The sequence below is a fragment of the Odocoileus virginianus genome, chromosome 11 (assembly GCF_023699985.2).
Source record: "Odocoileus virginianus isolate 20LAN1187 ecotype Illinois chromosome 11, Ovbor_1.2, whole genome shotgun sequence".
NCBI classification, from domain to species: Eukaryota; Metazoa; Chordata; class Mammalia; order Artiodactyla; family Cervidae; genus Odocoileus; species Odocoileus virginianus.
The window spans coordinates 27,935,106-27,955,520 of NC_069684.1; the positions used below are offsets into that span (position 1 = coordinate 27,935,106).

The 20,415-nt window shown below is 54.7% G+C and overlaps 1 protein-coding gene and 1 long non-coding RNA gene across 4 annotated transcripts in view; one reads left to right on the plus strand and one right to left on the minus strand.

Moving 5' to 3' along the window:
* ZBTB17 (zinc finger and BTB domain containing 17) overlaps positions 1-20,415 on the minus strand; it is an 80,423-nt gene that overhangs the window by 59,171 nt on the left and 837 nt on the right. The gene's annotated exons all lie outside the window — the stretch shown is intronic.
* Positions 2,881-17,019, plus strand: LOC139037463 (uncharacterized). 3 transcript variants are annotated; one of them, XR_011490306.1, is made up of 5 exons: positions 2,881-3,166; positions 9,725-9,853; positions 11,735-11,823; positions 12,458-12,754; positions 14,883-17,019. It is a non-coding gene; the product is annotated as an uncharacterized lncRNA (long non-coding RNA). The 3 variants fall into 3 exon arrangements; XR_011490307.1 differs by lacking the exon at positions 9,725-9,853 and having other exon boundaries at positions 2,886-3,166; positions 14,883-15,045; positions 16,244-17,019; XR_011490305.1 differs by lacking the exon at positions 9,725-9,853 and having other exon boundaries at positions 2,888-3,166.

Below are 20,415 nucleotides of genomic sequence, written 5' to 3' on the forward strand. Positions count from 1 at the left end.
CCGACATCTAGCCCCAGGTCTGGGGGAGCACAGGTTACAGGGCCTCTATGTGAAGAAGCTGGGCCCACAGAAACAACTAGGGAGCCCCACTTTGTGGAGTCTCATTTTCACCACAGTACATGCAATCTAAAGTCCCAAAACTTTTCCGTCATTCTTCAGTAATCAAAGTCTGCTGTTCTTTAAGGTCATTATTTAAAGTTTCATTTCATGGAGAAGGAAATGGCAGCCCACTCTGGTATTCTTGCCTGGGAAATCCCAGGAACAAAGGAGCATTCATGGGGTCCCAAAAGAGTCAGACATGACTTAGTGACTAAACAATAAGAATAAAAACAAAGGAAATACAATTGGTTTTGTATATTGTTCTTCTTTCTGCAAGCTTCTTAATTCCATTTAATCTAGTACTTTTTTTTTGTAGACTTCATCAGATTTTTCATGTAGAAACTGTCTAAGGGTAGGGACTTTGTCCTGCTCATCACTGTATTTCCAGCACTGACAAGAGTGCTTGTATAGGTAGATACACACACAAAAAATTGTTAAATGGATGGATATACTCACTGAGTAATTTCCTCCATTAGACTGTAAGCTGTCAGAGGGTTAGTTAGTTCAGTCACTCAGCCGTGTTGGACTCTTTGCGACCCCGTGGACTGTAGCACGCTAGGCTTCCCTGTCCAACTCCCGGAGCCTACTGAAACTCATGTCCATCACATGGGTGATGCCATCCAACCATCTCATCCTCTGTTGTCCCCAACTCCTCTCGCCTTCAGGACATTTTATTTTGTTCTCTGGAGCATTTCCCAGTGCCTGGAATAGAATCTGGCGTATTGAAGGTGCTTAATAAATATCTGGTGACTGACTGAAAATAAATAAATAAATAAAAGTCTCATTTCAGTGACTAGAATGCCCAGTCCTGTGTGAGTGGTCAAGGTAACCTCCTGCAATGGCAGAAGGGACTTGGTTCTGCATCCATTTCTTCAGTCTTCAAAGAGTCAAGGAGGAAAGAGCTGGATATGGGGTTCTCACCTGATCAAAACTGCTGAAATCCACATTCTCTGTGCTTTGCAAGTGTTTGGAGTTGACACGTCCTCTCACCCTCCCCTCCCTCCAGGGATCATTGTGTGTGACCTTCATCCTGAGCCCCAGGAATCCCACGGTCACCTACCTGTGGGCCACATCACCTCTGGCACAGTCCATCTGGAGAACCAAGAAGCCCCACGTCAGCTCTCTTTCCCAGGCATTAAGGAGCCTTGAACACCCTCCATCCTGACCAGCAATGGGAATGCAGACCCCAGTGTGGAGATCACCATGATCCCTGCACTACCCACCCACTTAGCTCAGTCTTGCCTTAGGACTTCCTGGGGATCCTCTTTCTACCTGAAGGGGCTTTCCTCTGGTCAAGACAGACATCCAGTCAAAAACCAGCACAGAAGCACTGACCTTGTTAAAACCACTCTTTCTCAATCCTCCACATATGACTGTCTAGTGTTTTTCCTATTTATTAATTAGTTTGTTTGTTCATTATATGCCCCACCCCTAGTGGAATACAAGCTCCCGGCACCTAGCAGTGCTCTGCACACGGTTGTTGATGTTCAGTTGCTAAGTCGTGTCTGTCTGACTCTTTGAGACCCCATGGACTGCAGCACGCCAGGCTTCCCTGTCCTTCACCATCTCCTGCAGTTTGCTCGTACTCGTGTCCATTGAGTCGGTGATGCCATCCAACCATCTCATCCTCTGCCACCCCCTTCTTTTTTTGCCTTCAATCTCTCCCAGCATCAGGGTCTTTTCCAATAAGTCGGCTCTTTGCACCAGGTGGCCAAAGTATTTAGGAGCTCAATAAAAACTGCTTAGCATGTTCATCATATGGGACTGTTAAAGGTGCCCAACAGTAGGTGTAGTACAAAAAGGGTCATGGATGGGTGAGCAGGGACCCAACACTTAGAACCTGCTTGCAGGGAAGTGTGGGTGGAGTTCTGGCAGCGCCTCGCAAAGTGGTTTCCTGGCTGGTGAGGGTGAAAGGTGGAGAGTGAAGGGTACAGAGAAGAGGATACGGTCAGTCCTCAACAGACAGTTCTTTAGAAGTTTTGCTGAAGCGGGGACAAGACAAGGTGTGGCTGAAATGAAAGGTTTGTGTGTTGTGATGCTGTGTGAGGCTGTGGGGTTGGGGAAGAAGCAGCTGCAAAGGAAGAAGAGTCTGAAGACAGGAGGCAGGTGGAGCAGAGGAAGGTGCAGGCAGGGTTAGTGGGGGCCTTAGCCCTGAGGCAGGAGGCAGGACCCTGGAAGTCCTTCTTGGTGACGTTAGCCAAGGCCTTGCCTCTCTGGGCCTCCATCGTTTCCTCTGCACCCAGAGGCAACACAGCAATTGTTAGCTTCAGGACCTCTCTGAACAGCACGGTACCTGGCACAGTAATAATACAAGAAGTAGTCACAGTCATTGTCACTTTCATCCCTGTGACGTCGGGAGGAAGGGCAGGAGAGCCGATGTGGCTGCAAAGAACCCGGTGGGCCTGGGGCCCGGGCCGGGCCGGGCGGTTCCCTCAGTGATCCGGGAGGAGCCAGCCACGCCTCCCAGACCTGCAGCTCCGGAGCAGCCCACTGGGACCTCTGCCCGGGCGGCAGAACCAAAGCCAGGGACACCCAGGCTCTGCAGGCCGGACTCAGGCCTGGGTCCAGCGGAATCGCCTGGTACCTGCGCGCCAGGCCAGGCCGGAGGGCCGGGAAGAGAAGGGTTAAGCCGCGCGGCCTCGGGGCCCAGGGGTGTGAGGCGGGGGGGGGGGGGGGGGGGGGGGGGGGGGGGGAGCCGCAGGCGCGTGGCCGCGATTGGCTGGGGCACATGCCCGGGGGCAGCTGCGGGCGGATGGCCGCCCAGACTTCCTGGACGCGCCTGGCGCCTCCGCCGCGCCGCCGCAGGCGACCTCGGGGGACGTGCCGCCGGCTGCCCGGGGACAGCTCCGCTCCCGCGCCGGCCCCCAAGCCCCGCCCGCGGCTGGCGGGCGGCGGGGACTGTCTCTCTAGGGGCTTGTCAACCACAGTGACAACGCCGCCGCCGGCGCCGCCCACGCGTGCTGCTAGGGCTGATGCCCACCAACCAGCCAGCACCTCTCCCCTAACGGCCGAATGTGTCCAGAAGTCCATCCGCGGGGCAAGCCGCTGGCCCCGTGGAGCCAAGCGGGTGAGCCCCTCTTTAGCAGATCGCTTTGGCTGACCATACGGGGAGGGGGCTGGTTCTGGAAGCTCCAGGACCTTATATTACATAACAGATGAGGGGGTGAACTTGCTCACCAGCACCCTCCAGCCGGTCGGACAGCCCAACTTGATGCTAAAGCTCAGCTTCTCTGTACACTGGGGTTAGATGGGGTCTGAAATCTCAGAGAGAGTATTGGGTGCAGTAGAAAAGGACACAGGCTAGGACAGGTCTCCCATGAAAAGACACAGACCAGGCAAAGGGGGACATGGTGGAGTCCTGCTTCGAAAAGCTATGCATCCCACCCAGGAGGAGTTGATAAGCAGTTTATTCTGGCCTAGAGAATTCCATGGACTATATAGTCCATGGGGTTGCAAAGAGTCGGAACAGGACTGAGACTTTCACAATACTTCCCAAGGGCAGGGCTGTTGACAAGATGAAGGTGTGTGCAGAGTCTTGGTGAGTTTCTCTGGTCCTTTTAATCTTGCCTCAGGTGGTTTCTGAGGCAACTGTTCTAATCTGCCCTTTGGAACTCAGGGCAGGTCACGAACGCTAGAGTCTTGCCAATGAGAAATGGTGGACGAAAAAAGAGAGCTCTGTGCTGGAGAGCCTCACAGAGCCCCGCAAGGTTTCACACCGTGGCCAGGGATCTCAATGGTGGATGCACAGGTCAGCACCCCCTCCCAGGCCCACCCGCAGCTGTTCAGACCAGAATCCTAACAGGAACTCCTGGAAGAGGCTCTAGAAAACCCCAAACCAGCCACCAAGAGTTGATAAAGTCTCAGTTGTCATTTTGAAAAGTATTGGTTTGCTCATGCTGGTGAGATAAGCACTGTTGAAAAAGATATAATTCATAGCGAATTTCATTGCGAATAGAAGATGGAGCTGATGCTCCTGGGAAAGACTATGGCAGTTTTCAGAGTAAAGTTTCTCCACCTTTTTTTGGCCTGGACATTGCCCCTGCTCTACCTTCTATGTAGGACCCTCTGAACCTCAGCCCTGGATACGGTTAGAGGAGATCATGCCTGCCTTCCTTCCTGGGTTCCCATGGGAGACCTGGCCTAGTCTGTGTCCTCTGCCTCCTCCACTCCCCTCCCACTCTGCCCTAGCCTACTACCCTGTGTGTGGCTCCTACCTCTTCAGCCCCCCCGGCTGCCTTGCCTTTGTAAAAGGGGAGGAATTTCCTTGGAGAGGGAGGCAGTGAGGCAATCACCTGCCCCGCTCCCTCATCTATCACCCTGAACTGTGTTTCATGATAAAATTTCTCATCCACAGCCAGTGATAAATGGAATCAGTCCAGAGGAGACCATACCTGGTGAGCGTGGGAGGGGTAGGGATGCCTCATTCAGGGTTTCTGGGCCTGGGTGAGGGAAACCCAGGTAAATTGTTTCTCTGTGTTAACACACAACCTGGAAAGAGCCAAGGTAGTGGATTTGTGTGACCTGATCTGTACTGTTGGTAAGAAGGCATGCATATGTGATTCTGTGTGCTTTGAACCAGCTTGTTAACCCTGCAGAGTGATGGCTCAGGGCTGAGGGCGTGGTGTGTGGAGGCCAAGCCTTGGAGGGAAAGCAGTAGGGATTCAGAATACAGGCATGGTAGCCCGGTGGGTACTGAATAAGACCCCAGAGCAGAGAAGCTATATCCCCAGTGGAAGCTGCTGTGAAACTGTGTAACTCAGGTTGGAACCTGAACCCACGGTCTTCCAACTGAGATCATACACCTGGTCTTAGGACTTAATGAAGCTCAGGTTCTTAATGTCTCATTGCAGAAAGAATTCAGGGAGAGACAAAGTGATAGGTAAGAAGTAGATTTATTTAAAGAGAAACACACTCCACAGACAGTGTGGGCCATCTCAGAAGGCAAGAGCAGCACCAGAGTGTAGGGGTTGTCAACTTTTATGTTGTTGTTCAATTGCTAGGTCGTGTCTGACTCTTTGCAATCCCATGGACTGCAACATGCTAGGCTCCTCTGTCCTCCACTATCTTCCGGAATTATCTCAAATTCATGTCCATTGAGTCAGTGATGCTGTCTAACCATCTCATCCTCTGTTGCCCACTTAGAGTTGAATAATTTCATAGGCTAATGAGTGTACTGTTGGTAAGAAGACATGCATATGTGATTTTGTGAGCTCTGAACCAGCTTGTTAGCCCTTCAGAGTGATGAGGCAGGACAGGGGGAGGGTGGGGAGTGGGTTGGTAAAGAATCTGCTGGCAATGCCAGAGACCTGGGTTTGATCCCTGGGTTGGGAAGATCTCCTGGAGAAGGGAATGGCTCCCCACCCCAGTATTCTAGCCTGGAGAATTCCATGGACTGTATAGTACGTGGGGTTGCAAAGAGTTGGACACGACTCTTTCATTCCAGCTGTTTGGGGAATGGAGTGGGGATTTCCAGAAATTGGGCCACTGCTCACGCTTTGACCTTTATGGTTGGCCTTGGAACTGTCATGGCACCTGTGGGTGTGTCATTTAGCTTGCTGATGTATTAGAGTGAGTGTATACTGAGGCTCCTGGTCTAGTGGAAGTTGACTTGTCCGCCATCTTGAACCTATTTGGTTCCAACCAGTTTATGTCATGTCCTCAGTCCCTGCCCCCTTCCCTCCTGTTTCAGCTAGAGGAATCAGAAAAATGGGGTAAGCCACAGAGTGGGGTGCTAGGGCAGACAGGAGGAGGGGCTGGGTGTCAGAGCCCAGCCTGCTGCCAAGGGAGGGAAGCAGGCAGCTCGTGGGCTTACAGGCAGGATGACGGGAGAGAGCACCTCTAGCAGCTTTAGGTGTCAGATGAGCCCCTGGTCCTCCAAACAGGAGCCTCCAGGCCTTTAGGTATCCAGACCTCAGGCAACTCTCAGCACCAGTCCCAGACAGCAAGATGATGGCCAATGGCTCCTCTGGGTCCCCTGCTTTCTTCTGCTTTTAGCCCAGGAATCCAGGAGAAGTCCTTAAGCTAGTAACTAAGGAGTTAATTAATAATCAAAGTGATGAGCTGGAGCAAGCTTGACCCAGAGCAGCTGAGGGTTTGTTTGATTAAAGCCCAGAGGTCCAGAGGATGGGACCACAAAGCTATTCTGCCTCCTGCCAGCTGTCACCTGTAAAAGGAGGTGAAAAGAGCATCTACGTAGTAGGTTGCCCTCAAGGCACCTGAGATTATGCTTGTGAGATGCTGAGTCATTATGACACATATTTCTAAGGTCTCCTGACTGCCAGCTGGGGCCAGGAGAGGAGACCCCTCTGGGGCTCACAGTTCAGGTGGGAATATTGGATTCCTATGCAAGTCAGAGTCTGAGTTCTGGAAATGCAGACATGTGTGCTCACAAGTTCAAGTGACGATGTCCTTGTCGGTCTGGAGAGATCCAGAAGGCTTCATAGAGGAAGTGGCATTTGAACTGGCATCAAAAGATGAGTAGGAGTAGATGGAGGGGATGTTCTGGGATATGCACGGTCCCTCAGCTCCTGTGGGGCTCTGGCATGTGGGTCTCTGCCTGCTCCAAGAGGAGGGTCAGAGTTTCTTTTCTCTGATTCCCACTCGGGGAAGAAAGGGCTATGTGAACCGCCCACTTTGTCCCGGGGGTGCAACACTGTGTGGCACAGAGGCAGGCTCAGTGCTGGCTGAACAGCTCAGGAGCTGTGGAGTTAGTGAGTCAGGAAATAACAAGTCAAATGCTTCAGCAGTACCCAAGAGGGGAGCAGGGAAACAGCAGGGCCTGGGGAGCTGCCCAGCCAAGGAGGCCTAAGCTTCTAACAAGGGAGCAAGCATGGGACAAGGCAGGGTCCCACCTGAGAGCCAGCCCAGAGCTGGAAGAAACACCGGGGCAGAGTCTATGCTGTCTGTGCTGTTTGGGTGCCAAGGGTCTCAAAGCCACTGCCTTTGAGGACAGTGTCTCCCAGGAGTCACACTGGCTTTCATGGTCCACAGGGGTGGGTGGGAGCAGCATCCTCCCACCAGAGAGCATCCTCAGAGGCTCTAACTTGTAGCTGGCTGTGTGGAACATAGGTGGCATTTTGAACTAGGCTCTTTTTCCATGCTCTCTCTGGGAGTTTTACCTACCACTTGATGAATTTTACCTACCCCACAGACAGAAGAAACATAGCCCCTTTTATGACCAAAACTCATATGGATGGCACCCTCTCTTCCACTCCACTCTGGTCCACCACCTTCCACGCTGCTCAGGAACAGCCCATCCATCTGCAGAGCTGGGAGCCAAGGTCCAGGGCTGCCTGCAGGTCAGAGGTCTGCCTCCTCTGGGAACCATGCCCCAGGGTGCTCCTGTGGCCAGAGGACCAGCCTGAGAGAATTCTCCCTGAGCTCCCTCTGTCAGTAGCACCCTGTCCTTGGAGCCCCTCGGCAGTGACACATTGAGATCCAAACCCACCTATGTTTCAGACAGCAGCCACTCCAAGCCAAAGCCTGGTGCCACCAGCCCTACCTGTGTCTCGTGTGTGACAGGCTGCTGCTCATACAGTCCACAGAGTGCACCTGTGGATAAACTGGGGTTTTCCAAGATTAAATTTCTTCTCCCAGTGACTATCACTGGGGTGCTGGTGATGCAGTCTTCCCCACTGATGGATGGAACCCTGGTCCTGGGCCCGCTGGCTTCTCCCCAGAGTGGACTCAGCCTCTCTCCTAGCTCTCGCTGCTCCAGACACAGGGTGCACTTACACAGCTAACATGCTATAGCCAACTCCCTCCTCCCATGTCCTCCTGGTCCACTCAGTAAAGCCACCAGCCACCCATGGCAGCAGGGGTGGGCCTGAGGGCCTGGAGCTGGAAGTGGCCAACAGAGAACTAAGGGTGCTGCAGACAGCATGGCTTCCAGGCCCTTGACTATGGAGCCCCCTCTGATGCCCTTGCCCTGGGACGTCCCAGCCTTTACCAGGCTGTGGTGAATTGGCAAGTGACGGGGCAGAGGGTTGTACAGCAACAGAGGTCTTTTGTGCAGCAGGTTGAACAGGCCACGGGGCCCAGACACTCAGAAAACACCTGCCAAGAGACTCCCTTGTACCAGGCCCTGCACCAGTGTGGGGCACCTTGTGAACTCATGGACAGGCACTTTGACAAGACAGAGCAGCCAGACCTACCCTCCTGCCAGAACAACTCAAAGACCAGACAAAATTCAGGACACAACAGCCCTCAAAACATGACATTAGATGTCCAAGGACAGAAGCCTAAGAGACAGGAACTATCGTGGTGAGTCCTTGGACCCCTCAGTATGCTGCCCCCAGAGTATCCAGCTGTGGAGCAAGAAGGGGACCCAGGCAGGTTCAGGGGCACTCCGGAGGGGAGACACAGAACTCGGGGGCCTGGAAAGCCAAGGCAGAAAGAGTTTGCAGGAAGGAGCCCTGGGGAGGAGGGTAGCCCCAGAATCTGCCAAGCACAGATCAGCCTGTGCATGTGAGGATCATGCCGGAGGCCAGGAAAGACCCACCAAGAGGGTCAAAGGAAGTCATGTCAAGAGCTCAAGCAGGATGTGAAAAGTGTGGGCTCTTTCTGACAGCCAGGCCGGAAAACCTGGAAAAGAGAAAGAGTATCAAGTGGGTCTTGCCACTGTAAAGTAGGACAAAATGGACCCAAGACTAAAGGCTGCTCTAGTTTTCCCAGCAAAGCTTAAAAGCAAGACCTAAAGAGACCAAAATGCTATCAAGTAACTTCCCGGTGTCTAGAACAAAGTGCAAGGATATTTATGAAATATTTAGCTCCTGACAAAACTCATGGTGGTGATCACTGTTATGCCCGATGTCCGAATCCCCGAGCGGGAAGAGAGAAGGCTTCCAAGACAATGCAACTCGCAAAAAAGGGAAGTTTATTGCTGACTCGAGTCAGGGCTCCCGCCGTGCGTCCAACGCAGTGGTACGGGGTCAGAGAGTGCTGAGCTCAAGCTGTTACCCAATTTATAAGTTGTGCATAAGCAGTTGGTAGCTGGCTTAAGCGGACTGGTTACATGTTTGCAAAGTAATCTTATTGGCCCAAATCTTCGCGGCTTTTTTCAAACTTGGGCGTTCGTGGGCTTTTCAGCTTTCCCAATAGGTTCCCTTTTTCTTGCTAGGCGCATGTTGATTGGCTGGCTCCAGGTTACCTGATGGGGGCGGGGAATCCCACCATTTCAGGGGAAACCGAAACCCAGGTCCGGGCCGCCTGCCAGCCCCAGCAGCCCCACAATCACCCAATCAAAAGTCAGCAGACGTGTACGGAGGCAGGAAGATACAGCCCAGAAATGACTCTGATGAAAGGATGAGTGTTCGAGGACATGGAAGCTTTTCCTACAACCATATCTAGGTGTTCAAGAAGCTGGAGGACAGAATGAATGTGTCTGGAGCAAAAATAAATGCTGCAGGCAGGGGAGGGGGGCATTCTGTCATGGGAAGAGGGTAAAAACTTGGATCTGAAATCTGAACAAGTAAGATCTCTTCAAGGGGTGTGGGCTCACAGCCAGGCCCTGTGGAGGTCACCAGGCACACGTACCCAACCCCACACAGGCCTGGGATGCCTGGCACAGAGTAGATGCTCAAAACATACACTAGAATCTTGTTTAATTCATGCTCCCTTTTTACAGGTTCAGAAGCAGAAAGGGTGAAGGTCTTTCCAAGGCCACACAGCCAGCAAATGGTGGGTGCAGTGCCCTGGGCTTGTGGCCTCGGGCACTCTGCAGAGCACACCCCTGACCCCACATCCTGCCAACCTGGTGGGTTCAGTAACCCTGGTTCCCAGCATGCAAGCAAGCTGGGAGGGGGAGGCAGGTCAGTGTTCAGTCCAATGACATTAGCTAGCAGGAGAGAGATGTCCATGCCCACATCCGATCCTGCCACATCCTCCATTCAGGATGGTTGGAGCCTAGTGTCCCCCACCCTAGCTCCCCGACCTTGCCTTGCCCTCAGCCTCCTCAACTTGGGGGGTGGGAACCCGGCCTCATGAGGATGCTCATTTCTATAATTCTGTAATCACCATAATTGCTTTAATCACCACTCAGGCTGGAGCACTCTGGGGTCTTCGGCCTCTGCATTCAGCCCTCACCTCTGTGCACCTAAGCAGATCCACCTGGGGGCACAGATGCACAGCCCAGGGAACAGCCCTGGGTCACCCCCACCCAGCCCAACCCTGCCATGGCTTAGCGCTGGGCAACTCCGTCAGCACCAGCCACGTATCTAGACTGTTTGCTTGCTCCACACCTGCCTGACCAGGAGCCCAGTGCTGGACACAGGAAGACAGAATGAGCAGGGAGTGATGCCATGCCTGCAGGCATCACACCCCGTACAGGTGCCGCCCTGAGTCACCCAGGGAGGCACAGACACACTTCGAAGAGGTGATATGAACCCAGACACCAATCTTTCCTTCTTTCCTTCACCCTGGGTGGCGTGTTATGGGGAGGGGGAGCATGGGCCTCTGTTGTGTTGATGATGGTGACCTCTGCACTGACTGGGCAAGTACCAGGGTCCAAGCATGCAACTTCACCAGCCTCTAGTGATGAGGCTTCACTGACAGAGGCCTGCGCAGAGAGGGCTGGGGGGAAGGCTGAGGTCCACGGCATGAGAGCTAAACCCCATAGCTCCACCTGTCCTTGGCAGCAAACTCTCCAAGGCTGAGGCTCCAGGGTCTTGTCATTAAGGGCTGGGGGAGGGAGGATGAGGGGCCCCCCCAGAGTCCCCACAGCCCGCAGCAGCTGAGAGCCAGGCCCAGGCAGGCGGCAGGACTGCCACCGGCTCCTGCCAGGCCCCTGGCAGCATGAGCAATGGCGGGCTGAGCGATAAGAAACTAATAATTTATGTTTCCAGTTCCCGCGGCTCCGGCGCCGAGGGAAGGCTGGGCCACAGCCTCCTCCTCACTGAGCGGCCGCAATCCTTTATTGCACAAATTATTAACGACCAGAGAATGAATGACTCTGTAATCAGATCAGGGCTGCCAGCACTTTTCATTTCATTTATTTGTATAAATTCTGAAGTCAGGCTCTAGCCTGAGCTCAAAAGCCAGCCTCACTCTGGCCGGGGCCCAGGTCCCCACCAGAGCACACCCCTCCCTCACCATCATCCTTGACTCCAAGCGGGTATTAAAGACAGAGGAGGTTGGGGAGGGGGCAGGGAATGGGCCTAAGCTGCAAGACCTGAGTTGCCACGTGCCCACCGAGACCTCCTCAGACCATGGGTCCTGGGCCAGGGTCAGAATTCTGTCCTTCAGCCCTCTCAGAGCCCCCTCCTACCTGTCCTCAGACCAGGGGGTTCCCAGTCCCTGAGGGAGACCTGCTCCTACCTATGCTCCTCCTTCACCCCAGACCCTCACTCCTCATAGGAGGCTCTGATACTCCAGGCCACCTCTGCTTCCTCCGGGCCCGGGCCTCTGCCCCTTTCCTTCTGCTTCTCCTGCCACCTCCTGGTCCTCCTTCCCCGGTCACCACCTGCCTCATGGGCTGGCCTCCCCTGCCCTCCCTCTTCCTGTCCTGCTGCTGGACTGGGCCCTCACCTCCCTTGGGTTCAGAGGCTATGAGGCTTTCTGTTCGGCACCGAGGAGTGAGCTGCCTATGGTCCTCTCACGAGCCCACTTTTAATCTCATTGACCTCTCGTTATACTACAGCACATAAATTCAGATTTGGAGAGCTTATGTTCCATCATAAATTGGGCTGGCAGACTTCCGATCAACAAGATAAAGCTGTCTCCTGTGAGGTGGGTGTTTTATTAGTCTTGGCCTCAGTGCTGCAGGCAGTGGAGGTGGGGTGGGGGAGGGAGGTCTCTGGAATCCTCCTGTGCTGTTCAGAGGGGCCTGATGGTGCTTTTTGCCATCATGGGTACGGCATCTCCTAGACCCCTATCCCCATAGCATCAGAATGAGCAGCCACAGCTGGACCCCCAGGCAAGGCACTGGAAGGTCAATAGGGAGACCCCATGTGCACCCAGGCATGTATCCATGAGTGCCCCTCCTCCTGTGGTAGAGCTTTGAGAGCTTGGCCAGAGCCAGAATGAGGTTCATGGGTGGGGGAGGCAGCTGCACATGCCTGGGCATCCTGAGGGACTAAGGGCTGGAGGAGGGGTCCAGAGAAAGAGCATCCAGGACACAGCTCCAGAGACATGGTGGCCTAGCCTGGCTATTAGAAGATGCAGACGCCTAACCATCAGGATCCCCAGAGGTGGATATGGGGAGTCTTGACACCTTCAGGCCACCCAGCAGGGCCTGGGCTCCTACTGCCCAGGATTGGGGATGATGGCTGCTGACCGTGCCTGTCCCTCCCTGGAGGACAAGTCCTTCTTCAAGAATCCAGTCTCTGCCAACACTCTCTCCCTCTGCTCCCAACACTTCCAGCCCAGCTTCTGGCCCAGCCTGCCAGCACCACCACTCAGTGAAGCCACCCAAATCAGCACAGTAAGAGCTCCACCTGGCCCTTTCAAGCCACCAGCACTGTGTTCCTACCCACTCTGAGTTTGCTGTGATCGGAGCACCTCTGAGTACCTGGGCCTGCCCAGGGCCATGGCAGCACAGCAGGAAACCTGGGTGACTGGATGTATGTTGGTGTTCTGGGGGCACAGTGGGGCCCTACCAGGAGAGGAGGTGATCCTGGGAGGCTTCTTGGAGGAGGGGATGCTGCTGTGAGTCTTGAAGGTGAGTAGATAGTTGTTGTTCAGTCACTAAGTCATATCCACTTTTTGTGACCCCATGGACTGTAGCACGCCAGACTTCCCTGTCCTTCACCATCTCCCGGAGCTTGCTCAAATTCATGTCCATTGAGTCAGTGATGCTAATCAACTATCTCATCTTCTGTTGCCCCTTCTCCTGCTCTCAATCTTTCCCAGCATCAGGGTCTTTTCTAGTGAGTCAGCTCCTCAAATTAGGTGGCCAAAGTACTGGGGCTTCAGCTTCAGCATCAGTCCTTCCAGTGAACATTCAGGGTTGATTTCCTTTAGGATTGACTGGTTTGATCTCCTTGCTGTCCAAGGGACTCTCAAGAGTCTTCTCCAGCACCACAGTTCGATACCATCAATTCTGCAGCACTCAGCTGTCTTTATGATCCAACACTCACATCTGTACATGACTACTGGAAAAGCCATAGCTTTGAGTATACAGACCTCAGTTGCAAAGTGATGTCTCTGCTTTTTAATATGCTGTCTAGGTGCTTGCTCCTTGGAAGAAAGCTATGACAAACCTAGACAGCATATTGCATTGAGCAGAAGCTGACAAGTTTCCTGAGGGCCATGTTCCTGGCTGGAAGATGGGATGACCCAGCCTAAGTAATAGCTTTGCTCTTTACCAATTTCGAATCATCTGTCCCATCTCTGAGGCCTTAGGTGCTCAGGAACCCACACATACCGCTGGATCTCAGACACAAAGTTACACAACTGCTGACATGGGGCAAACTCTCAGATTTTGACAAGGCCAGTTAATCTAGGAGGTGGTGTGTCTGTTCTGGAAGGAGAATCTATTGGCATGTACACAGAGCATCAAAGACTGGGGTCCTCTGACCTGGCAGGGCATGAGGACCCCATATTTGGAGATGCCTACAATCGTCTACACAGAGGTGAAAATACCCTATATAAGCCCAAGCTCTGCCAAATGCCTCTTCTCCTCCCATTCTCAGTGGCCTCCAAGCAGTCTTCCCACTTCCCCAGTCTGCAGGTGGGAAGCCCCTAGTGCCAATCTGGGACTCTGTTAAATGCTCTGAGGAAAGCGTCAGGTTGTAGCCTTGGACAGGGGCTGGAGCTGCTGCCCTCCCACGTCTATGGTCTGGCCTCAGCACATGGGCTGTACTCAGGATCTCAGCCAGTACCAGGCTGTGCCCTTCAGCCAACCCACTTCTGGGTCCACATGCAGGGTACTGCACGTAACTCCAGGGGCATGTCTGTCCCAGGGCCACCCACTGTGACACCCTAGACATCAGCACAGAAGACAAGATGGGCTCATGGAGAGCTCAGCAGATCACACTCAGACAGCGCCCACAAAGACATCAAAGCACCCCACAGTATGTTACTGATTCAACCTGTCCTGGAGAGATGGGCTCATTGGCAATGGGAGTCCAAGACTTGCCCTGGGATGGGGTCAGGCTAAACCTATGACCTCAGAACACCAGCCTGGGCCAGAGCTGTGGGGAGAAACAGTAAAACTCACTGTCCACCTAAGCTCTCTACTTCTGAAAACCCCTAACAGACAAATCTATGATGACAAAGTGATTGCTGGCTCTCCAGGTGACCCTGTGGTGAGACTGTGTATGAGAGGCTCAGACCACCCACTCCTCCTCCTGGTGCAGGCAGGTGCAGAGAAGCAGTCCCATCAGGGCACAGGTGGATGAGATCCTAAAATATATGGCCAACTGCCCAGTGAAACCCTGTAAATTCTGTTGGGGTACAGGTTTCATTAAGGAAAAATGAATGGGAATCCAAAGCAACAGTGGTTTGCATGAGGTTCCTCAATACTCCTGCCCCACTTACTGGCCATGAGACAGGCACTCTGGAGAGCAGCCGGGAGTGACAGGGGGTGTCAAGGAGCCCATTACCCAGGACAGAGTGAAGGCCATTCCCAGGTTCCTCTGGCTGTTTCTCTCTGAGGTTCTGGTCTGCTTCCCCTGTGCTTGAGTTCTGCTCTCTAAGGTCCCAGAGAACAAAATGCTGGTGACCCCTCTATGTAGCACAGAGAAGGCACTTTGTGGAAAGAAAGTGAGACAGGGGACTGGAGGGCTCAGCCAGTCGCAGCCTGTCTCAGAGACCTTCTCCAAAGTCTATGCCTCTTCTTCATGCAGGAGTGGATGCAAGCCTTGCCAGGACCTCAGAACAGTGGACCACACCTGGCCTTGGGCTCTGACCTCCCCCTCACTCTGTGCAACACCTGCCGACAACCAAGGGTGCTCACTCTGACTCCTGCGGAAGGGTCTCCCAGCCTCCGGAGTTTTTTCTCTCGCTCTGGTGAGGAGGAGCTTCTGGGACAGTAGGGTGGGCAGGTGCTGGGAGAAGAGGTGAACATGGGTGGAGCTGTCCCAGGCCAGGAGGCCAAGCTGCGCTGGGAGTGGGTCACATAAACACTGCCCCCGAGAACAGTCCTCACACACTGACACATGAGTGTCTGAGGAGCTGTTGCCAAGAGCTCACATACCGCAGGAAGTCCGTCATATAAATGGTTACTGCTGGGCCAGTCTGAACTCCCTGCACAGCCTGGGAGCCTCGCAGAGCTGGGCCTGGAGGCAGTGACTTCTGCTACCAACCCCGAACCAGCGCCTCAGCTCCAGCTTCTCTCAGTCTTCAGGGTCCCTGCTTGGATGCCGTCTCTGCTTCAGCTTGCACCCAGCAGCCTGGCAGAGAGCCTACCTGGTCCCCTCTTCCATAAGCCCCCTCTTACTGCCCCCAGAGTCCTTGCCTGATGCCTGAGGATGGCACAGTAGGCGTCTCTAAGGGTCCTGGAGGATTCCCATCCCTTCGCTTGGCCCCACTTTCGAGGCAAGGCCTCCAGTTCCTGCACTCTGAGACCACTGATGGAGAAAACATGTAGGGTATGCCAGAGCTCATCACGGTACCGACCAGGGCCTCTGCGGCCACATTTCACCCTGACTGTCTGCTCTAAGCCAAAGGGGACCCCCCAGATGTTGAGCCCTTCTCTCATTTTTAGATGGGGAAACCAAGGTCACGATAAGGGCAGAGGGAACTATGTCACACAGTGGCTGGCCAGGAGGACCCAAGTCTCAGGACATGGCAGGGTCTGCTCTCTCCACTGCCTGCTTCAGCCTCTGCAGCCCAGCTCAGGCCCAGGCTGGGCTATGGCACTGAGCAGGGTGCCCCAGTGATGTCAGTAAGTGAGTGTTTTCACTCCTGGGGAGGGACCAGGCATGCAGAGCCAGTGGCAGCTAAGACACCCACCCATGTGAGCAGGCAACAGCTCCCTCTGTGCTGGCATCAGTGCACCCAGTGTATTCTGTAGTTTGTCAAGCACATGTGCGTCACTGTCCTTGTGTCTGGGGTCACTTCATCTGTCTGAGAAGCTGTGCATATGTCGGCATGTGTAAAACAGCAGGTGAATATCATGGCACATGGAACTGACAGTGTGCACCCTGTGGGTGCCCTGAGTTGGGACACCAGGCCCTAACTCTTTACTTCTTTAAATGGCATTAAGTTAAGGTCAGTGGACCATAAAGAAGGCTGAATGCTGAAGAACTGATGCTTTCGAATTGTGGTACTGGAGAAGACTCTTGGGAAATCAACCCTGAATATTCATCGGAAGGATTGATGCTCAGGCTGAAGCTCCAATACTTTGGCCACCTGATGTGAACAGCTGACTCACTGGAAAAGACCTTGACGTTGGGAAAGATTGAAGGTGAAAGGAGAAGAGGGCAGCAGAGGATGAGATGCTTGGACAGCAACACTGATTCAAAGGACATGAACTTGGGCAAACTCTGGGAGACGGTGAGGAACAGGGAGGCCTGGTATGCTGCAATCCATGGGGTCGCAAAGAGTTGGACGCAACTTAGCGACTGAACAACAACAACAAAAGGTCAGTGGACAGTCCAGCCTCAGAAACACCTACTTTCCTGAAAGAGAGACAGCATGGCCTGCCGCCAGCTCACAGCTGGCCAACAGCGAGGCATGTCCCAGCAGGGTGGCCCCTCCTCTATCTGACCTGGAACCAGGAACAGATGCTTCCTGAAGGTTCTGACTATTTCTGCAGGGGTGTCTGAGGGAGCCACTGTGCCACTCACCTCTGACCTCCCATCTACCCCTTCCTGATGGAATGGTGCTGCAAACCAGACCCTTTAACTGGACAAGCTGTCTTAGACATGACAACGGTATCCATCTGGCACTCAGGCTGCAGGCCCATGTGTCTATGTATGTTTCGTGCATAGGTCCTGGTGGTGTCTTCCATTTTGGCTGTCATATATAAGTTAGCACACACACCGTCTGTGCATATTTGAGCTGAGGATGTCAGCATCCGTGTCTGCACCTGTCCTGTGCCAGCAGCTTTGGGAGCTGCTGTGTGTGCGTGTGGGTGTGAGCACACATGTGGGCTGCTGTCTGTATGCCTTTGAGAAGGCATGGATCTGTTGGTTGCTGTGGGTGCTTGTGTGGGCATGTGTGTGAGGCTGTGCCCACACCTGTGGGGCCCCTGTGATCTGTCCTGGCATGCCTTCCTGTCTGGGCGGGTCTGGGCCTGCTCTCTTACCCTCTAAGGTACCCGGGGTGAACACAGGAAAACTGGAGGCTGATGGTACCCCTGCACCTGTGGTCTCAGCGACCCACTGCTTTCTTCTGTATCTTCCAGCCTCACCTCTAGGTCTCTCTTCCTGGGGTTTTACCACATCTGGTACTCAATAAGTGATTGATTGGTGAAGGAATGGATGAAAAGGGGGCTCTGAGGGGGTGGTCTGGAGGGGAGGAAGGCGGGCATTCTAGGATGGGAGCGAGCGCCAGCTTTGGACCGGCCGGGCAGAGCCAGTCGGGCGATCAAGGCTGGCAGAGCCTGGGCTGGGGGCATCAGGGTCTGTGGGCCGCCCCCGCGCTCCCTGGGGACGTCTCGGGTCACCGTCTGCACCGCCGGCCGCGCCGCCCCGCGGGTTATTTATGACCCCCTCTCCCTCCCTGGCGGCGGCGGCGGCGGCGGCGGCGGCAGGCGGCAGCAGCAGCGGAGGGCCCCGAGCGGGGGAACCTCGAGAAGCGACAGCGCCGCGGAGGCCGGCGTGCGGGGGCGGGGCCTCCTCGGGCTAGAGGAGGAGCTGCAGCCGCCAACCCCACCTGCGTTCTCCGCGGGGTCGCCAAGCCTGAGGGCCAGGTGGCAGGGAACCCAACGCCAGAATTCTGTCCCTCTGGCCTGATTCCAGTCTGAGAAGTGCAGAGGAACGTGAGGGTTCAGGCGCCAGACGGACACAAGTGGACAGGCGGGAGGAAGGGAGCAGATCCTTCTGGGAAGGCTATGACAGCCAGGGTGAGGATACCTGGTCCCCCAGGGGAAAGCTGCTCTGAGGCCCCGTGGGCAGAAGGCTCTATTTCCCAAGAACAGGGGGAAATATGTGGGGGCGGGGGTGAACTGCCCTGATCAGTCAAGACCCTGGAGAACCCCTGGAAGATGTCTCCTTGGAGTCAAGAGTGGCCCCCTGAGGAGGGGGGTCCTGCAGGGAATTCTGGACCCAGTCATCGTGTTTTCAGAAGGGAACCCTGGTCCTCCAACGAAGGCTGGAGCCAGATGGCAGCATGGAGGTTAGGCTGGGTCCGGTAGGTCAGCCCCACACCTTGCCAGCTGGGCCTCTCCCTGACAGCCACAGGTGGGGTCCCCCGTGGCACTCCTAACCACTGTGGGCACATGTGTGACGAAAGAGGCCAGGGATGAGTGAAGGGTGGTCCTGGGAAGACCCCTGCTCAGACTCAGGACAGAGGAGAGACAGCTGCCTGGTATCTTCTCAGATCCAGAGATGAGCTTTCAGCCTCCCTTCTCCAGACCACAGTGTGAAGGTCAGGGGTTAAGAGGCCTGAGGCTCAGTGGACAGGTGCAGGCAAACATTAGAAGAGCTGGGCGGAGGCTGTCTTTTGGCAGCTGGGTCAGGGCTGTAGCCAAACAGGCTCATTCTACTTGGCCTCTCCATATCGAGCTATGACCACAGATTAACATGACAGCTCCCCGTGGGTCTTGGCGCTCAGGTGAGGACAGCCTCCTACATCCATTAGACATGGAGCCTCACACCTGAGAACAAGACATAGACCACAGAGGCTGGGTGTGGGAGGAGCTCCCTGGCTGTCACTCCTGGGGTCAGGTATATGCAGGAGTCCAGGTTACAAAGAGAGCAATGGGGCCAAGCGTAGTGAAGTAAGGAGGGGTCACTCACATTCACACCCATCTTGCCACCCACCCCTTAAACCCCCACAAATAAATATACAAGAAGTAAAGGAGTGGAAGTTCCCAGACACATTCCTGGTCTGAGCCCAGACCTCACTCCCCAGGTTGGTCTTGGGGCTGATACCTTAGCTGAGAATGAGGTGAGCAGTGTACATCAGCACAGGGGTCCCCAATAGTCAGCCACATGCCCAGCTAGTGCTGGCATCTGGCAGGAGGCCCCTGGGGAGTAGGGGTGGAGTGTTTCCCTCACTCCCAGCCCACCCTTGCAGAAGGTGCAAGCACTCCCATGATCCAGCTCACTCCCACCCCCACCCACCCCCTGCTCATATGGGTGCCCCACCAGGTACATCTCAGAGGGGCACGGGCAGGGGTCTGAGAGCAGAGTTGGGAGCTGAAGCTACTTTCCAGCTTGTCCAAAATGGCACACCCGAGAAATACAAGGTCTCACCAAGTACTATCAAAGCCACTGAGTTTCTCAGTTTCTCTTCCTAATTATCCCACCGCGGGGCCACCATGCCAAACTGCAGCAGGGAGGTATGGGTTGATCCCAGGGGACAACCCCCCTCATTTCAGGGCTAGACCAAGGCTGGAGGAAGAGGTGAACATGGATGCAGAGGTCCCTCATCCTCAGACTTGCACGTGGTAGGTAACAGAAATATGCTCAAGTGCACAGTCCCACATTCAGCTGCCTCTCCTCCTCTCCACACACCCCACCCTCCACCCAGATTGCCTCTAGCCCCACTTCCTTGCCCTACCCCATGCTGTTTGTTGTGGAGGCAGACAGCCTGGATTTGAAACAACCGTGTGACACCAGGACAGTTACTTGGCCGTTTTGTATCCCGCCCTTCCTCATCTGTAAAATAAAGACTCTTTGGGTGTTAAATAAATAAATATAATAAATAAACTCATATTAGGTGATCAGGTGAACTAAGGCTTGTGAAGTGCATGGTAAGGGGGGCAGTTATTGATAGAATTATCGTTGTTAATTCACAGACCACAAACCTTCCCCAACACATTTTCCGCGACCACACACCACAAAGCCACAGCGCACACCCTGCAGACGCCCGAGGAGACCACTCACGCCCTCCGCACTGATTCCTACCACCTACCCAGAGCTGCTGGCTCACAAGCACCCGCCAGGAAAGCTGCAATTCCGATCCCGGATACGCTCTTTCGCAAGGAGCCAGCCCTCGCCCCACGTGGACTCCGGGACTCTGACTGGGGCGCCCAAACAGTGACTCCCTCAGCAGTGTCGCCGGCTGTGTGCGCCGCGACTCGCTGGCATCTGTCCCCCGCACCACCACCTCCTACCCGCCCCCCCACCCACCGGTCTCCTCTCCTCCCGAACGAGAACGCCCACCCGGGAATAAGGCAGGAGGTGCAGCCGGGTCCCGTCGCCCCCGTCTTAGCCCAGTCGGCCGTCACGCACCCCCTACTGGAGCCCGTGCCGCCCGCCCGCCGCG